The sequence below is a fragment of the Passer domesticus genome, chromosome 9 (genome assembly GCF_036417665.1).
Source record: "Passer domesticus isolate bPasDom1 chromosome 9, bPasDom1.hap1, whole genome shotgun sequence".
In the NCBI taxonomy this organism is placed as follows: domain Eukaryota; kingdom Metazoa; phylum Chordata; class Aves; order Passeriformes; family Passeridae; genus Passer; species Passer domesticus.
This window is the reverse complement of record NC_087482.1, coordinates 6448309-6467690: the sequence shown is the minus strand read 5'-3', so window position 1 is coordinate 6467690 and position 19382 is coordinate 6448309.

Below are 19382 nucleotides of genomic sequence, written 5' to 3'. Positions count from 1 at the left end.
CTGGCAATACTGGAGGTAGAAAATAACATAATGCTGCATAGTTTAGATACTTGATAGTTTTCTTGTGAAATTTTATGGCAGTATCTCCTGCCCCAAAACTAAAGCAGCAGGTCAGCTACTGAGCACAACTTACTGCATAGATGCAGCTCATGTTTCTACAGTGGAAGTGGCTTTTTGTTCTTCTGCATGGGTATGAAACACTACCAATTGAAAGGCCGTTTACAGAGCAAAGAGCCTTGTTAACTGTTGCCTGGACTTTGGGAAGGTGGTAGCTGTTACATCAATACCCAGCAAACTGCCGAAATTATTTTTTGTGACTACTCTCTCGTGATTTTGGCCTGGCTTCTTTAGGAGATTCTGTTTTCATTTAGAAATGGCACAGTGGAGCCAGTGCTGCCTCAGGACAGGTGGAGCTGGGACAAATGGCTCATTGATTTTGATCTCAACAAAAAGCCACCTGAGCTCCTCATGACAACAACCCCACGGACTGGAAATGGATCCATTAAAACTAACTAATCACAGAGCTTTTAACTCGAAGCTCTGACACATGGAGCTTGTTCACTTCTGCCATGGAAGAAGGGAGTTTGAAGACAAAGAGGTTCAGCAAGGAGATCCATGTACAACAAAAGTGTTTGTATTTTAGCAAATGAAGTATCTTAGATATGAAACTTCATCCGTACTCCAGTCTTATCCCTCCATTTACCCAAATTCTCTGTCTTAGTTCCTTAGTCAGTAGGAAAATATGACAGGGAAGTGTAGATCCTCCTTTCCGTCTTGAGCTGGGCAGCTTGTAACCTTTTCTTCTCCCACAAACAGGAGCAGACAAATGGGAATTTTGTCATGAAACCATACTTGGGAAAGTTTGCCCTGCGTTTGTTTTTGTACCGAAGTAACTGAGATTCATCGGAGTATTTACAAGGCATAAAGGATGGATTTATTTTGCTTGCTAGAATTTTGATTTTTTTAGACCTTTTCTGCTGCAGAAGTACCTGGCACTTGCACAACTCTTGCCCCATGCACTTCTCCAGTGCTTCTTGCAGAGAAGCTTTGGGAAGCAGTCAGGAAAAGTGCCATGTTCATGTGTTGTTTATGGAGCCCACAGGACAGGGAAATGTGTTTGCAGTGGGCACTGCCTTTTATTCCAAGGTGTAGAAGGATTCTTGGCTGAACAGGGCCATGATATTCCCCTGCGGGAATTGGACAGCCCTGGCCTGCAGGTTACAGAGTTACTCTGAAAACCATGTACTGTCCACAAACAGGAACAAGATAGACCATGTACTGTCCTCAAATAGATGCAACAAGGAAGAACGAGCATTGTGCCAGGATGAAACCAAATGCGCCAAGCTCATCATGGGAACTGCTCATTTGGCACACCTTAGCTAAAGATGCTTATAGTGTGACAACCAATCAGTAATTAAGATGTATGTGTGAATATAGCTACTTAACCAATCAGCATTATGCACCAGTGGCGTGAGACTGTGTATAGAAAAGGATAAATATGCCAAAGTTGCTTAATAAAGGAGGATGACATGTAGCCACATTTGTTATGAGTGTCATTACTCAGCCGACTCTCCGTGGGACCCTCCTCACCAAGGAATTGTCATTGCTGTGGGCACTGGCTGTTATTCCAACACCTGTGTCATTTGTTCTACTGGAATCCTTGTGAGAAAGGTTGTTCTTCGCCATTGAGATTTTTAGTGACATTTTTGATCTCAAACAGCCCAAAGTTTTCCATCTCTCAGGTTTCTGATGCTGGTTTTTCCTTTCCAGTCTGTTGTTGGCCAAGGAAGATGCTGCTTAGATTCTGCAGGCCCCCATACATGGATACTGTTACAGGTAAAAATCGATCCAGCCAATTTAATAAAAATAAAATATAAATTTATTCACAACCAATATACAGTCACGACAGCCAACAACCAAGGACAGCACTGACCCTGGGATGGAAGCTGGGTGAACACAGATCCGCCTTCTATCGCACCCAATCCCCCCTGTTCACCAATGCCGCTTGGCAGAATCCATTCTTATACTCTTTTTCTAGCCCGTGGCGGAGTCCCTTTGTCTTTCCTCAGGGTTCTTCACATTCATGATGCCTCTATTCTTCGTCCTGTGCTGGACAAAACATTGTCCGGGAACTGATGTGTATCCACTCTTCGGTTACCGGAATCCCGTATGCAGATGTATGTCCTTGATGGTCCCCTCTGTCTAAGATGAACATCTCCATGGGCCACCATCACTGGGCCTCCTCCTGTTCACACCAGTGAGAACGACAATCTCCTGTGCCGGCTGGGTTCACTTCCTATGTTAATGACACTCCTCCTACCCAACTTCCAGCTGCGGTTTCCTCACCCTGTGAAGCAATCCCCTCTTCCCTTGCTACTGTGATTTCAAGGTTTGATATTTTATTCTTATATATATATATATATATATAGTCTATCAGCAGGAATTACCATAATATATATAACAGGTACCAAGCTGAAAGTTCTCCAGTGCTCCACAGCAGCACAGTTATCCACAGGAGGGCCATGAGCAGCTCCAGAAGCTCCAAGGGATTCTAACAGATGAATTTCTGTCCCTCAGGAAGGCAGGGCTGGGTCTGAAGTACAGGGTCTGACTCTGCACCCAGCTTGGCATGGCAGCAGCTGTCCCACACTTTGTGGAAGGCACATAACATGTGCCACTCTTAAATCAGCACCGGCTTAGTCAGTCTTATAAACCTCTTACAAAAAAAAAAAAACAGAGCGGGCAAAAAATTATTTGTATTTAATTGGTTAGGGTGTTTTTGGCTTTTTTTTTTCTTGGTTCTTTGCTTTGGTGATCAGAGATCATGGAGGAAGAGACAGACTTTCTGTTCAACTTGCCTGTCAGTGTGCAGGGGGCATGAAAAGAAGATCAGTGTTTCACCAGCTGGTTAAGAAGCCCTAAAAGCAACTGTGCTGTCCCTAATCAGGGGGTGGGGGCACTGCTAACAGCCTGGATTGTCCCCACCTGTGTTCCCCTCCTTACCAAAGTGCTGTGTAGATCCAGAGCCTTGTGCCTTGGCCCAATGGTGCAAAAATCCTCCCAGCATTGCTCTGTTTGCAAAAATGTGTTCTCATTAAGATGAAAAGCTGTATGGGTGGCCTGCAGCTAATGTTCTTTTGTTGCCTGGACCCCAGTCAGTGCTGACATCTAAATGACTGACCAGCCCCAAGCTGCTCTTAAGACTGATTTGATCAAAGGTACTGAAGCTCTGTTGAGTGCAAATTCTCCAGGAAAACAAGCACAGGAACTTGGATAATGTTGGTGGCAAAATCAGAGTGCAGAGTTGAACCTCTGAGGACACCTCACTGCTGCCTCTCCCCACCCTTTTATTTTAAATTCATTTCATATTCTGAGTGTGAGCTCTTGCATGAAATGGGTCCTCAGCAAGGAGCTGCTGGGCCTCCTGGCTGTGTCCCTTTGTGCTCCCAGTGCTTCTTGAAATAAATGGGGCAGGAGATCTTTCTCCTTTTTACTGCCTTTATTAAAAAGAATCAGCTCAGGTGGGGAGAAATCAAAGGGTCGCGCCCAGACCGCCGGAGCTCCCAGGAGTGGCACGGAGGAGGAGGATGATGCAGCTGTGTCCGCTGGTCTGCAGGCAGAGCTGGGGATTCCGTCCTCACCAGAGATTAGGAGATTCCGCCTTTTCGGTCCAACGCCTCGGGTCCTCTCTCTAGTCAACATCCTTTCAGGTTAGGGTGAGAAACAAAAAGGATCCAAGCAGGCACTGGACTACGCTCCCATCCTTAGACATCACCTAGGTCCCCTAGTTCTATGTTGGCTCCTTGTTTTTAGGGGTTTTCCTGGAAAACTGCAAAATTTGGTGCAATGCATTTCTCATCTGCATACTGGCTCTGATGCCACTCCCATTCTCCTGGTACCTGCAGGGTCCCTGTGTCACTCCCTGGCAAGCATCAGGGGGAATATGGTTAATCACCAACCATTAACAGGTAATTGAAGAAGAACTCTTAACAATGAAGCTAACTTAACAGCAACTGGTCCAGCTTGTTTTAACTTTGCAAGCTTAAACAAAAATAGATAACTTTTTATTCATAACAGTCCCCCCTCTTTTTCTTTGATCAGGCTTAAGCTTAAGCTTGCATCAACTTACAGTTTTTGCCTCATTAACATAGAATTTCTTATTTTTTTGTATTGATTATAAATTTCCTGAGCACTCTGGTGATCATATTTACCCAGCTTCATTACTTTTTTTTTGGTTTTTTCAGGTTAATCTCTTTAGAGATCCTTAGGTTATTCTGCACAGCAGATATCACTATTTTAATTAAGCAGGGAAATAAGAACAAACTAACAAGTGCACACACTGTGAAGGTTGTAGTTTTCTAACTTTTTTTGAAAGTCCATAAATTATCCCACCAACTGCAATCAAGTACAGGAATCCTTTTTTGATTTCTTACATATGCCAGTTTTCTTATTTCATTTAAGATGTCTCTCATGACTGCTACAGTTAATTTGATTTGATAAATTACTGTTTTGGTTTGGGTGAGTTGGTCATTAATGTGATTAAGAGCTTATGTGGTCTGATTCGATATTATCTCTAATATTGCTTGTAACTTCATAATTTGGTTTAATATATACCGCTTCTTCAATTTGTTTTTTCTTAAATTCATCGTATATAGGGACTCTTGTACTTGATCCAGATTCTTTGGGAAATATAAAGAAAGCTTGTTTTATAATTCTAATGATGCAACTGCCAGACCAGTCTCTTGGCAATTTAGTGGATGTTGTGGTACCATTGACCCAAAACAGGTGTTTAGGGGTTTCCTGAAATATATTAGCTTTTGTTGTGCTCTCCTAATATTTAGAAATATCTTTTCCTTTGACCAGATTTACCAGGCTTGCTTTAGTAGCATCACGTTCAAAGCACCACCAGGCTTCTCCTACAGGGTGCTCTCCCAGGAGTGGCTGCCTAAATGTGGCAGTGTTCTGGGCTGTGCAATATATTTTCTTGTTCTCTTGATAAAGGATCAATTGGGAGAGATTAACACACTTATAGTTTAAATTGGTGTGGAGTCTCAGCAAGGAACTTACTTCTTTCTCATAGAGAGGTTGGTAGCACTCACTGCACGGCTCTCTTGGGCTCCCCAGAGCACCACCAGCAGTCAGAGCCACTGCTACTACCCTTCCCAAGAGTCCGGTATGGGTCATCTTGCACAGCTTGCCCACCTGGCCTTGCCTCTTGAGGATTTTACTGAGAAGAAGTTTCCAAGCTCTTTAGAGTCTCTTGCTCTTCTGGTTAAACCTCTCTTGATCTGTCTCTGCTAATTTGGTCTCTCCTAGGGGAGCACTCTGCAGAAGATTAACCTGGAGTCTTTGGTACTAAATTGGGAGGACTTCACCAGAATTACTTATTAACAATTTTTAACTTGTACAAATTTCTTGAAACACTTTAAGACATGTTATGATTCTAAACTTTTGTCTTATGCAGTTCATCAGTCTTTTTGATATGTCAACTTTAAGTCATTTGGTCCTTTTATAATAGTATATTCAGCTGAATTGGCTCCTGATGTGGTTGAATCTTGTCCCGAGTTAGGGTGTGAGGATGGTGTGGAATCTGGTCCAATACCAGAGGGAGACACTGACAAATCTTGTCCAATGCTCGGGGGTGGGACTGGTCCTTTAATTCTCGTGATGTGGGTCTAACCTTTTTCTCTGGTCCGCACAGCAGAATTAGCGATGACAAGTGCCTGAAAGGGGCCTTCAAATTTAGGCATTAATGGTCAACTATTCCAGGATTTTATCAGAACCCAGTCTCCTGGGTTCATGTCGTGTGCTTTTGTATCAAGAGGGGAGGTTTGGGGGAGGTATCCTTTTTTTCTAAATCTTTCTAGGGTTCTTCCAATGACTTCTAAATATTTTCTGGTAACTTCTTCTTCCAAATAGTCTCCTGTGCTATAGGGTGTTAACAAGAATGGCAGTCCAAACATCATTTCATAGGGTGAAATCTTTATATCAGACCGGGGTCTTATTCTGATGCGCAAGAGCACTAGGGGCAAACACTTTAGCCAATTCATTTTTGTTTCTTTGATTAATTTAGTCAATACATTTTTGAGAGTTTTGTTCATCCGTTCCACCCTCCCAGAACTCTGGGGGTGCCACGGAGTATGTAATCTCCATTTTATTCTTAAGGCTTTTTGCATTTTGCAATATTTGGGCCACAAAGCGTGGACCTCGGTCTGAGTCTATGGTATTCACCATTCTGTATCTGGGGATAATGTTTTCCAAGATTACCCTTGCTATGACTTGGGCTGTTTCCCTTTTGGTTGGGAAGGCTTCTACCCAGTGAGTGAGATGATCCACTATAACTAGTAGATGTTTGTATCCTTGTTCTGGGGGCATCTCAGTAAAATCTATTTGTATGCTTTGGAAAGGTCTTAGAGTTAGTTCCCTCCCTCCAGGTGTTACTTTTCTCATGACTTTCTGATTTACTTTTTGGCAAATTAAACACCCTTTTGTGATTGCTTTTGCTAGGTCATATACACGTATGCACAGGTTATTTCTTAGGAAATGATCACATAGTCCTTGGACTCCTCAGTGGGTTAATTTATTTAGTTCTGTTAGCACTGTCCCGGCAAGTGCTTTGTTTAAAAACACCCTTCCGTCTGATGTTAACTACTCCCCTCGTTGCCTTTGGTGTAACTTTCTATCTTTTATAGCCTTTAATTCTTTTTCACTAAATATAGGTTTTTCTCTTTCCTCCTCCTCGGGTGTGGTTTCTGTTTTAAAAACTTTCACTGGATCCCCTGGTTCTAAAGCTGCTTCCTTTGCTATCTGATCAGCCAATCGGTTTCCTTTAACTTCAAGGCTGTGTCCTTTTTGGTGCCCTTTTATATCTACTACTGCTATTTCTGTTGGTTTCTGTAAAGATTCCAATACAGACTTGACTAGATTCTCATGAGCTAAGCTTTTTCCCCTTGAGCTTAGATATCCACGCTCCTCCCGTATTTTCCCAAATGTGTGTAATATCCTAAATGCATATTTGGAATTTGTAGAAATGGTTCCCCGGTCTCCGTCCAATAAGTCTAATCTTCTTTTCAGGGCATATATTTCACAACTTTGGGCTGACCAGGTTTGGGGTAGTTTTCCTTTTTCATCAATTTGTAAAGTTTTTCCGTCTATGATGGCATAACCTGAAGCTCTTTTTCCACCTACTACCCTTGAAGAGCCATCTATAAACAAAATTCTTCCAGTTGTTAGAGGTTGATCTTCTAAATCCTCTCTTTCTTTGGTTTGGAGACTGATCAATTCAAGGCATTCATGTTCTAGACTCTCTATAGGCTCTCCCATAAGGAATTGTGTTGGATTGAGGGCGTTTGATGTGATGAATTCTAAATGATCTGTGTTCATTAGTATTATTTCATATTTTAATATTCTTGCATTGGTTAGCCACTGTTGAGCTCTTTGGCTCAGCACTGTTTTAAGATCAGGAGGGGTATGTACTTTAATTTTTCCTTGTAAAGTCAACTTCTGGGTCTCTTCTATCAGAATAGCAGTTGCTGCTACTGCTTGTATACAAACTGGCCAGCCTCTAGCCACTGGGTCTAACAATTTGGAGATGTAAGGTACAGGTTTTCTGCAGCCTCCCCACTCTTGAGTTAGTACACCGTAGGCTAGACTTCCTTCAGCACTTACAGAAAGATCAAAGCTCTTCTTGAGGTCAGGTAAGCTTAGGACTGGAGCAGAAGACAACTTCTCTTTTAGGTTCTCTAGTTGTTGATCGTCTTCTGCTGTTCAAATTATGGGATCTGGGGCTACCAGCTTATCATATAAAAATTTCACACTTTGTGTGTATTGATCCAACCATAACTTGCAGTATCCAAACAGGCCTAGAAGCTTTCTCACATCTATTTTTGTTTGTGGAGCTGGGAGAGAGAGGATGCCTGAAATTCTGTCAGGACTCAATTTCTTATATCCCTCTCCTATTATGTGCCCAAGGTATGTTACTTCTGATTGTACGAACTGTAGCTTCTCTTGGGAAACTTTTAATCTTTTCTCTCCCAGAAAATTCAAAAGTTTAATGCTAGTTGTTCTGACCTGATTTTTTCCTTTCCCTGATACCATCAGGTCATCAACATACTGCAGGATTTGTACTTCTTTTTCAGGAACAAACTGTTCTAACAAACCCTCCTAGGGATTGTCCAAAGAGATGGGGTGATTCAGTAAACCCTTGCGGTAATCGGGTCCATCTTAGCTGTTGTTTTCTTTTTGTACTTGGGTCTTCCCATTCAAAGGCAAACCAATCTCTACATTCTACTGCCAGAGGACACGCCCAGAAAGCATCCTTCAAATCTATAATAGTGAACCAAGCATGTTCTCTTGGAATTCAGCTTAGAAGATATATGGGTTGGGCACAACCGGATGTCTAGCAATGGTTTTCTTGTTTACCTCTCTTAGGTCTTGTACCAGCCTGCATTTCCCTTCAGCTTTCTTAACTGCCAGTACAGGGGTATTGTGCGGTGACATACAGGGTTCCAAACTTCCCTCTTGCAGCAATTGTTCAATAACTATGGCCAGCCCCCTCTTTCCTTCCAGGGAAATTGGATACTGTTTGACCCATATGGGTGAAGTATCGTCTTGCATTTTTATTGTTATCGGAGGAATGTCCCGCTTTCCTCCTTCAGCCCACACCTCTGGGCTTATTTCAGCAACATCACCTTGGGATAACTTCATTATTTGTACCACCATCTTCCCTTCTCTCGGGACAATTCCTACTCCCAAATGAACTTGTAGATCTCTCCCTAACAAACTTTTTTCTAGTTTAGGCAGGTAGATCAAATTTGCTTCACACTGCCTTGAGTTTCCGATTATTTTTACATTCTCGATCACTGAGGCTCTAAATGGTTTCCCTTCAGCCCCTAATACTTCACAAAATTTTCTACCAATTACCATACCTTCTGGTATTTTTTTGAGACAGGACTTATCTGCTCCTGTATCAACCAAAAATTCAAATTCCCTATTTTGGGTTCCCACTTCAAAGTTTACCAAGGGCTCCTCTAGATGTTGCATTGGGTCCCCTAAAGTACAGAGCCCTTGACACCCCTAATCATCATCTCTAAGCATTTTCTCTAAGGCTTCTTGTTCTTTGGCTATTGCTTCATCAAGGGTCAGCTTTTTACAAAACCTTCTAATGTGCCCAGTCTGCCCACAGTAACAGCAACGCCTTTCACTTGAAGGGACTTGAGGCCTCCGTTCCTCTTGTACCTGATGGTACTGGCCTATCCTTATCTGCTCCTGGTGGTGGATTCCTCTACTCTTTTGTGGCCTTGGACTGTAGGAAAGAATTGTTTGCTCCAACACTTTCTCTAGCTATAGAGACCATGATCCTAGCTTTGGCCTTTGCTTTTTCTTCTTCCCTCATTAAATACACTTTCAATGCTTCCTTCAATAACTCATTAATGTCTTTTTCTTGCCAATCTTAATTCTTTTCCAGTTTTCTCCGTATATCAGGCCAAGATTTAGTAACAAACTGGACCTTTAATAGCACTTCACCCTCTTTGGTGTCTGGGTCTATTCTAGAATACAATTGAAAGTTCCGCTTTAGGCGATTAAGCCAAGTAGCAGGAGTTTCATCCTTCTCTTGTGCGCCCGCGAATGCCAATTTTGTATTAGTTCCTTTGGGAACTGATTCTCTGATCCTTCTAATGATCAGAGACCTGTACTCCATCATGGCTTTCCTCCCTTCCTCCTGATTAGGGTTCCAATTGGGATCCACTAGTGGCAATTTGTCTTCACCTGATGGCACTTGGGGTCCTGGACGATTACCTTTTTCCCAAATTCTTATGCTTGCGGCTCTAATCATTCGGGACTCTTCTGGGGAAAATAATATATTTAGAATAGAATTCATCTCCCCCCAAGTGTAGATATTTGGACCTAAGAACTGATCCACTTGGTTAGCAATGCCCACAGGGGCTTCAACTAAATTCCCTAACTCCTTCTTGAATGCTCTCACCTCAGAGGCATGTAGAGGAGCGTTTACAAAAGCAACACCTCTTGCTACTGCTTCCATAGGAACTACTCTAAGAGGAAAAAGTCTCTCTACTTTGGAGGTCTTGGATCGGGTACCGCAGTATGGCCCATCTTCAGACACAAAATTACTCATTTGAGGGGTATTAGCACTAGCTTGGACCTGCTGTAGGTCAGCGGCTGTACCTGGTGATAAGAGGTTACTAGGTAAGGAAGCATTTGTGTCCCAGTTAGGAGGAGGGACAGCAGTAGGAGGGGCAGAAGAGCTTGAGTGCATGTTAAGTGGAGCTGGAGAAGGGGTGGAGCATGCAGCAGGTGGAGTAGGTATCAGTGGTGGTGCAGAAGCAGCTAAAGGAGTCGAAGGGGGTGGTGAGGGAATGGCCCCCATGGCCGCCGAGGGAAGAACTGGATCTGCTATTTGAGGTGCTCGAAGGAGAGGATTATAAGGTGGAGGGGCATCAGGAGGCAAGTAGTCTAGGGGGTCCCACCTTTCGGCAATCTCTTTAACTTCAGCATCCCCTCTTTCATTCCCCTCTTTCTTCCTCTGCACTTTACAAATTCGCACTCCTTCATCCTTGATGGTATTCAACCAACAAGCTACATAGAACAATTGCTCAGGATCAGTATCCTCTTGAGATGTCAGATACTGACTCAGTTGTTGACACATCCACTTGTCTTTTGTCCCACACCACAGCCATCCTCCTTGTACATCTAATTCTGGCCACGCTTCTAGACAATAGTGAATCATCTTAACTTTATCTAATCCTTCTGTGGCTTCTATAGAGTCCCATCTCTCTAATCGTTCACCTAGGGGACTGTGGGGAGGTATAGTTCTCAGTCTCTGGCCACTTTTCTTACTATTGCACCCTCTCATTTTTTCAGCCTCAAAAAAAATCACAAAGATGATTTTATCTTAAAGGAAATATATCTTACTTAAGAAGTCCCGACCTCCTCTGCCAAAACTCCAATTTCTCTGACCCTTTTCGTCAGGACTTTGTTGAGGCCTTGGCCTCGCGCGCCCTGACTCAACAAACAAACAAAAGAACCAAAAAAATTCCTCGAGACCCTGGCTTCTGAGGCTGTATGCCTGACCTCCTTCATCAGGACTTTGTTTGCCTGCAGGACTTTTAGACTTGCCCAAATTCTTCTTGGGACTTCTGAGTTTGCCTAACCTCTCTTGTCAGGACTTAAAACGAAAGTATTGCCTGATTTGCAGTTTGCCTGACCTTCCCCTGTCAGGACTTATGCTTCAGGCTTGAAAAAACTCAAGATAGGCTTCCTCTGCCAGACCTCGTGCCTGACCTCTGTCGTCAGGACTTAAAAACAAAACTGCCTGATATTCTAAATCACCTAACTTCCTTCGTTAGGACCTGTATCAGGGCCTTTGGGGTACGTGCCACTCACACAGCTATTTCCTCTGCATGCCCGGAGGGGAGTCCTCTTTACCCCTTTGGAGGCACCTCAATCACCAGTTCCACTCGCTTCCCCCTGTTCCCGGCCGGCCCCCTCGCGGGGGTGCGGAACCGCGGTACTGAGGGGTCCTTGCTCGCTTCGAGGGGCCGGGCTGCCGGCCCTCGTCTCACTCACACACACTCGCTGGCCTCCCTCTCTTGCCGCCAGATACTCTCACCAGTCCGGCGCTGCTCCGTGTCACTGTCCCAAGCCAATCTTCTCTGGTCCTGGTATCCAGCTGTCCTGCAGGGCCAGGGTGGGCGGCCGTCCCAGTCCTGGTGTCCTCTTCAGGTGTGGCTATCCCGGACGAGCCGCCAATCTGAAATGAATGGGACAGGAGAACTTTCTCCTTTTTAATGCCTTTATTAAAAGGAATCAGCTCAGGTGGGGAGAAATCAAAGGGTCGCGCCCATGCCGCCGGAGCTCCCAGGAGTGGCACGGAGGAGGAGGATGATGCAGCTGTGTCCGCTGGTCTGCAGGCAGAGCTGGGGATTCCGTCCTCACCAGAGATTAGGAGATTCCGCCTTTTTGGTCCAACACCTCGGGTCCTCTCTCTAGTCAACATCCTTTCAGGTTAGGGTGAGAAGCAAAAAGGATCCAAGCAGGCACTGGACTACGCTCCCATCCTTAGACATCACCTAGGTCCCCTAGTTCTATGTTGGCTCCTTGTTTTTAGGGGTTTTCCTGGAAAACTGCAAAATTTGGTGCAATGCATTTCTCATCTGCATACCAGCTCTGATGCCACTCCCATTCTCCTGGTACCTGCAGGGTCCCTGTGTCACTCCCTGGCAAGCATCAGGGGGAATATGGTTAATCACCAACCATTAACAGGTAATTGAAGAAGAACTCTTAACAATGAAGCCAACTTAACAGCAACTGGTCCAACTTGTTTTAACTCTGCAACCTTAAAAAAAATAGATAACTTTTTATTCATAACACTTCTGGTCTGGTTTGGCTGGGAAACTTGTCCATCCTGCCTCTGTGGCTGCTCCCTGTCATTCTAATGCACAGCCCTTTCCTGCTGCTTGGCATTTAAATACTCTGATTACTTTATTGGGTAACTTGCATCTTGCACTCCATGACATTAAATTGTGTTTACTCAGACTCTGCGTTATCCTGAGTTTCTGGAACACATTTCTAAGCCTTCCAGCTGTAGCCCAAGGGAAACTGTTTCTGCCTTACATCACAAAATTGGCAGATTTTTTGCAAAGACAGCCCGTTACAAAGGACTTGCTGTGTGCATTAACATCTGAGGGGCTGCTTTCAAAGACAGGCAAAAAACCCATGAACAAACAGCAAACCAACCAAACAACATATTATTAAAAACTACTTTATTTTTACCTCTTATTTTTAATCTTTTCCAAGCTGGCCTCCTTTTCCGCTGCAGTGTTTTTCTTTGGACAGAAAAGCCCCCTTGCCAGATGATGCGACTTCACAAGGAAAACAGAACTCACACACAATGCATATATGAAACCTAAACGTAGAGATTCCCATTATCACAATCATCATCAATGATTTTCAGTGTGTTTTGATGTCAGATTGTTTCCAGAAGGGTGAGAACAGTATCTCAGATCTCCTGGCTAGTTTGGTGTCATACCCACTTATTATGTCTCCTTTCTTATTATCTTTCCTTTCTGCAGTTTTGTAGTTGCTCTGCCCATTTGTTGCTCTTGGATCACTGCCTCCTTCACCTGATTTTTACCTTTTTCTGGATTTGTGGGGATTTTTCTGTTGGTTTTGGTTTTTCTTGGTGGTTGTTTTGTTTGCCTGATTTATTTGGCCAGTTTTGCTTTTGTTTTGTGGTTTTTGTTTTTTTTTAATTTACTTAACAGCGGAATCAGCTTGTGATTTCTGTTGTGAAGTTCTGATACACAGGTGTAGCACATAAATGCTGTTTATGTTTTTACAGTCATCTCAGACACAGACCGGCAAGATCCTTGACTTTGAGAACTGAGTGCTCTCAGACAGAAAATTGTGCATGAATAGGAAACTTGTAGCTCCTGTCTCCATTATACACAGCAAAATGTAAAGTGGTTGGAATGATACCCATTCTAGCCTTTATTTTGCCTTCTTTTGCTGCCATGCATCAAACTGTGTCAGACTCATCACTGACCCGGGTTCTTCCAGGATGGGGTGTGCAAGAATGATCCCTCAGCTCATGTGTGGACCTGGTGTGCACCAGGCTAGAGACGTGACTGTCATCCATAGCCAGCCCCTGTCTGCCAAGAGAACAGGGAGCTGCAGCTCTGAGGAACTCAGGGGTTAGGCAGCAAACAGCCCAAATGCCTAGTTTATATCAGTTACTGGTCAGGAGGATTTACTGTGGACAGATTTTTATTTTCCTGCTTAGAGCTGGAATAAAAGAACCCTGGCAGTTTGCTTTAGCTGTGAAGAGACTCTCTTCAACAGGTTCCAGATCTGCTGCTTGTTTCAATTAAAAGCAGAGCCAAACTCTTCTGTTGGTCACATCAACATAAGTTTCAGGAGTCTGTGAAAGATATAAGAGTGTCAAAATTATTTCATTTTCTAGTACTTACAGTCTTCTAATTAAGTCATGAGGTAATTATGCCATCATTCACTCTATCAAATAACTGGAAAAGCACATTGTCCACCTCTCTGAGTCATTTCTCCTGGAGTCTGACACTGTAGAGAGTTGTTCTGTAACTAAATGACATCTGAAGACAGGTGTAGTCTACCATACTTCTGGCATACTAGAAGTGAGAAAAACCCTTTGAATCAGGATTTTATCCTTTCTTCTTCCACTTACTCCTCCCAGGAATTTTAATCTCTGAGGTCTAAGCTCTTCAGCTGCCTCACAAACATTGTTTTAATTCAGACAGGCATCCATGCATTGAGCCACAAATCAGGACCATGGTGTGAACCTTGAAGCAATGTAGGTTTATAGCACTGAAAATAATAATCCAATACCCAGGTTAAGCCAAGCCTATTGGTTATTTCCCAAATAACTCTACCTATCCTCAGAGATGTTTCAAAAACGATCATTGTAAAGGCTAGGAGCGGGGAGAGAGAATGTTATCAAAATTAAAAATAGAGCTTTCTGAGCTCTTTATATTCCTATAAAAAGAGAGTCCAAACCGTTCATCTATGGAACATTAACTGAGAAGTGAACAAAAGACTGTCAAAATAATTGCTTGGGGAACAAAAAACGCATAAATAAATACAAGCTTAAATGTAGTGTTGCAGTGTTGGTCTGCCCCTGATTGCCTGTAGAATAATCACCTTTGGAAAACATAGAGAAGACCTCTCCCTGTTCCTTGTCCCTACCCTCAGTGCAGTCCTACCCCCAAGGCAGTCCACCTGTGCTGTAGAGCAGCTGTGCCCTGCAGCCACAGCCCAGATTCGACAGTTTTCTGGGGGCGGCCCAGTGCCACTGTGGGTGTGGGCAGCTAGTGGGGCTGAAGAAATGGGGCAGCACAGCACTTCCCAAATCAGCTCTTCTGCTGCAATAAAGAGATGCAGCTGTGACCCAGTGTCCTGGTGGTAGCACAAGCAATGCCCAACTGGCAAAAGCACTGGCTGAGCTCCATGCCCAGGAGCAGCCGTGGATGCCAGCTCTGGGCCCAGCTGTGCAGGAGGGTCCCTGTGTGCCACTGGCAACTGGGACCTCAGCCACCTCCTCTCTACACAGGTGCTCCTGTGCATATTCAGAAGACAAGCAGAAAAGCAGAGGCAATGAGAAGTTGACAGTTTATGCCAGGTCTTCGCTTCTGCCCCTATCTGCCCTGCTGTGGCTGCACCCCTGCCATGAGGCATCCCAAAACCCACCCCTCCACAACGAGACCCTCTGCCCCTGAGTCCCCTGGTCCTGTTCCCCGGCCAGGACTAAAGGTGGGCAGCCCTTGTCTGGCAGGGCAGGGCTTGTCCCACATTTTATGTTCAAATAAAGAGATGGAGTTGTTGCAACTATGTCCGAGTGGTAGCAGCAGCAAAGCCCACCAGGCACCAGCAGTGGCTGAGCTCCGTGCCCAGGAGCAGCCGTGGATGGCCATGGTGTGGGCAGGCAGGAGCCAGGCAGGGGCTGCTGTGCCCAGCGGCGGGGCCCCGAGGGGATGGGGGAGCCCATGCTGAGCGTCCCTGGGCTGAGGGCACATTTCCTTCTTTGGCATCATCTCGGCCTGGACCCCATCCAGGGGCATGCCCAGGAAAAGAGGGAAACCACCTAGAAAGTGCTTGCCTTGAGATCAATGGAATGAGGCTGGACTCTGAAGGAAGTCCTTCATAGCCTGAGGGGTGAGCTCAGAGCCCAGAGACAGAGACTGAGCCTGTGGCACCCGCAGATCTCTTATGAGCAGAGAGGCCATTTGCCCCCAAGCCTCATCTGTTCACCCAGGGACACGTGGTGAGCACACACAGAAGGTGGCTCAGCCCTGTTGCTGCTCCCTGAGTGTTATGTTTGGCTCCCTCTAAAAGGCACGCAGGGGCTTTAGGTCATCTCGGTGCTGTGCAAGGGGCTGGGGGCACCCAAAATTGTGCAGGGAATTTACTGTATGTGGAAAGGTGTGCAGGGGTCAAGGGACACCTGTAAATAGAGCAGGGGTCTGGGGTCTCTTGTGAGGCACACAGGGGGATTTTAGGGTGGCTGAGGGTATAGCCATAAGATGTGCAGTGGGTTTGGGTGTCCCCTAAAGTGTGCAGCTCCCCTGATGGCCTGTGTTGCATTACTTTTGTATGGCATCAAGTCCTCCACTTTTGAAATAGGGGCCAAAGGCCAGCACAGCGCACAGCACGGACTTGGTGGGAGCGGGGCAGGGCTGGGGCTGCCTGCAATAGTGGGAATGGCCAACGTGAGATGAATTTTGGACATGACATTGCTTTGGCATGTAGAACCATGAAATGTCTCACATGCCCAATATTGTCTAACTCACTTCTGGTGAAAAAGAGCTAGATTGCACATAACTACCAGCAGGGACACACTCTCCTTGCTGGAAGGGCACCTCTTGAGATCCTTTGCCACAAAAACCTGCCCCGGGCCATGAGGTCACAGCAGGCTCACGGGTCACAGCAGGCTGAGCTCTCAGCAGGCCCTGAGGTCACAGAGGTGCCAGAGGTGCCAGAGCCCCGTGGTTGCACAGCAGCACAAGGACCCAGCAGTCAGTCCCTGAGCACAACTGTTGCGGCAGCAGCGGCGGTGGCAGCAGCGGTGCTGACATTGGGACAGCGGTGTCGGGACAGCGGTGGCAGCAAGAGCTGCGGGACTGGCGGAGGGCAAGGCAGCATGGCCCTTGCTCTGCGCCTCCTACTCCTGCTGCTCCTGGCCGTGGCCCTGCCTGCCAGGGCTGCCCAGGCTGCTCCGCTGCAAGCGCGGCGAGCAGGTGAGCCGGCAGCCTGGCTGCCCTTTCCCGGCACAGCGCTCCCTGCTCCCTGGGAAGCGCTGGGGATGGTTTTGGCCAGGGCTTTAGGGAGGGTTTCCTCTGTGGGAGGGACAGAGCCCCCACAGGGCCTGGGCGGCTCCAGCCATCACTCCAGGGATGTTGCACAGGGCCTGCAAAGAGGGTGGAGAGTGACCAGAGCCATTCCAGAGCTCCCCAGGCCCCTGTGCACCTCTGGCCTTGTCCACTGACATCTGGCTCCCACAGCCTTACCGGACCCCCTTGCAGTACCCAGTTCTCTAAGGCAGAGGGGGATCCCAGCACACCATGGAAATGGGTCTGATCAGATCTTGCTCCCCTCTAGATGAGCATGCTAGGAAGGCTTCTCCAGCAGCTTGGCTCCGTGAAGATTTCCAGCCTCTTAACCCTCCAGCAGGTATGTTGTCCATGTTCCTAAAAGAATAATCATGGACAGCCTGGTAGGCACCAGGTGACAGGAGCTTCTGTGGCTGTTGAGTTTCAGGTGTGTCTGCAGGAAAGACTTTTCAGGCTCCTTTCCTGGTTGCTGCACACAAGCCCCGCTCCCATGGCAGGGGTGAGTAGTGTGTGCCTGCTGACCCCACAGGCTGAGCACTTGTTCTGTGGGATCCCTCCCGGGGAAAATGCAAATGCTTCTCTTAAGGTCCTCCAAGAGGGAGGAACAAACCTATAGGAGACAGGAAGTCCCTGGAGGCATCCAAACACATAGGGTTTCGATAGGGTCCTGAGTGAGGTGGACAGGCAGCGTGGTGGGTGCATTTCCCTCAGCCTTCCCCTGGGACTCATCACCCGCGGGCTTTGGCTGCACATCTGGACACGCCGTGCCCGGCACAGCGGGAAGGGATCCATGGCAGCCTCGCTGCCCCACAGCTGCTGCTTTCATGCCCTGCAGGGCTGTTTCCCAGCCTGGCCTGGCTGCAGCTTCTGCCCAGCCTCTGCAGGAAGGCATTTGGCATCAGCTGCGAGGGAGCCCAAACTGCACCATGGGCCATGCCCACCCTGAGATCCTTTGCCATTTCCCTTCACTGGGGAGCTCCGGAGGGGTGGTGGTTTGGAGGAGGGAGGGCCCTGGTCCCGCTCCAAAGCTTGGATGACTTCCTGAACCTTATTAATATCTTCAACTAGCATTGCCTCCTGAAGATGCCGCCTTCCCATTGGGGAAGAGCCCCACCTGATTCATCTGTCCCTTCTCCTTTATGCAGAGATGGAAGGAAAGCCTGTGCTGAAGGCTGAGTTTCCCAGAGGAAGCAGTGGCTCATTGGCAGCCTCTGCTGCAGGAAGGGAGGCGATGCCAGGCACAGGCCCAGGAGGTAATTGCTGTGCCTCTGAGCCTGAGCCCTGCTGAGGCTTCAGCTGCCCTCTCTGCTGCTTGGCAATGCGGAAAGAGCCCGGAGAGGACCAGCACAGCCCAGGGGAATTATCCTGAGCAGGCTCAGGGGCACTCGGGTACTGAGCAGTCCTGCTGGGGTCCCTGCATGGGGGACACGAACTGAAACTTGGGAGCCACTGCACAGGGTGTCCATGGTGGGGAAAGGGCCGAGGGGGAGAGCAAGGCTCCAGTGTGTCCTGAGAGGGCCTGGGTATGTCCACGTGGGCTGGGGAAGCTGTCGCCGCAGAAGGAGGGACAGAGGTTGGGAGGGACACTTGTGGCACTGCCTGCTGCAGTCTTCCCCAAGGATTTAGTGTGGATTTCCTTTGTGGGAGGGACAGAGCCCCCACGGGCCCTGGGCTACTCCTGCCGCCCCTCCAGGGATGTTGTACAGGGCCTGCAAAGAGGGTGGAGAGTGACCAGAGCCAGTCCAGAGCTCCCCAGGCCCCTGTGCACCTTTGGCCTTGTCCACTGACATCTGGCAGCCAAGGCCTTACCTGACCCCCTTGCAGTGCCCACTTCCCTAAGGCAGAGGGGGATCCCAGCACACCATGGAAATGGGTCTGATCAGATCTGTGCTCCCCTCTAGATGAGCATGCTAGGAAGGCTTCTCCAGCAGCATGGCTCCATGAAGATTTTCAGCCTCTTAAGCCTCCTGCTGGTATGTTGTCAATGTTCCTAAAAGAATAATCATGGACAGCCTGGTAGGCACCAGGTGACAGGAGCTCCTGTGGCTGTTGAGTTACAGGTGTGTCTGCAAGAAAGACTTTTCAGGCTCCTTTCTTGGATGCTGCACACAAGCCCCGCTCCCATGGCAGGGGTGAGTAGTGTGTGCCTGCTGACCCCACAGGCTGAGCCCTTGTTCTGTGGGATCCCTCCCAGGGAAAATGCAAATAATTCTCTTAAAGTCCTCCAAGAGGGAGGAACAAACCTATAGGAGACAGGAAGTCCCTGGAGGCATCCAAACACATGGATAGGGTCCTGAGTGAGGTGGACAGGCAGCGTGGTGGGTGCATTTCCCTCCTGCTTCCCCTGGGACTCAGCAGCCAGGGGCTTTGGCTGCACATCTGGACACGCCGTGCCCGGCACAGCGGGAAGGGATCCATGGCAGCCTCGCTGCCCCACTGCTGCTGCTGCTGCTTTGACGCCCTGCAAGGCTGTTTCCCAGCCTGGCCTGGCTGCAGCGTCTGCCC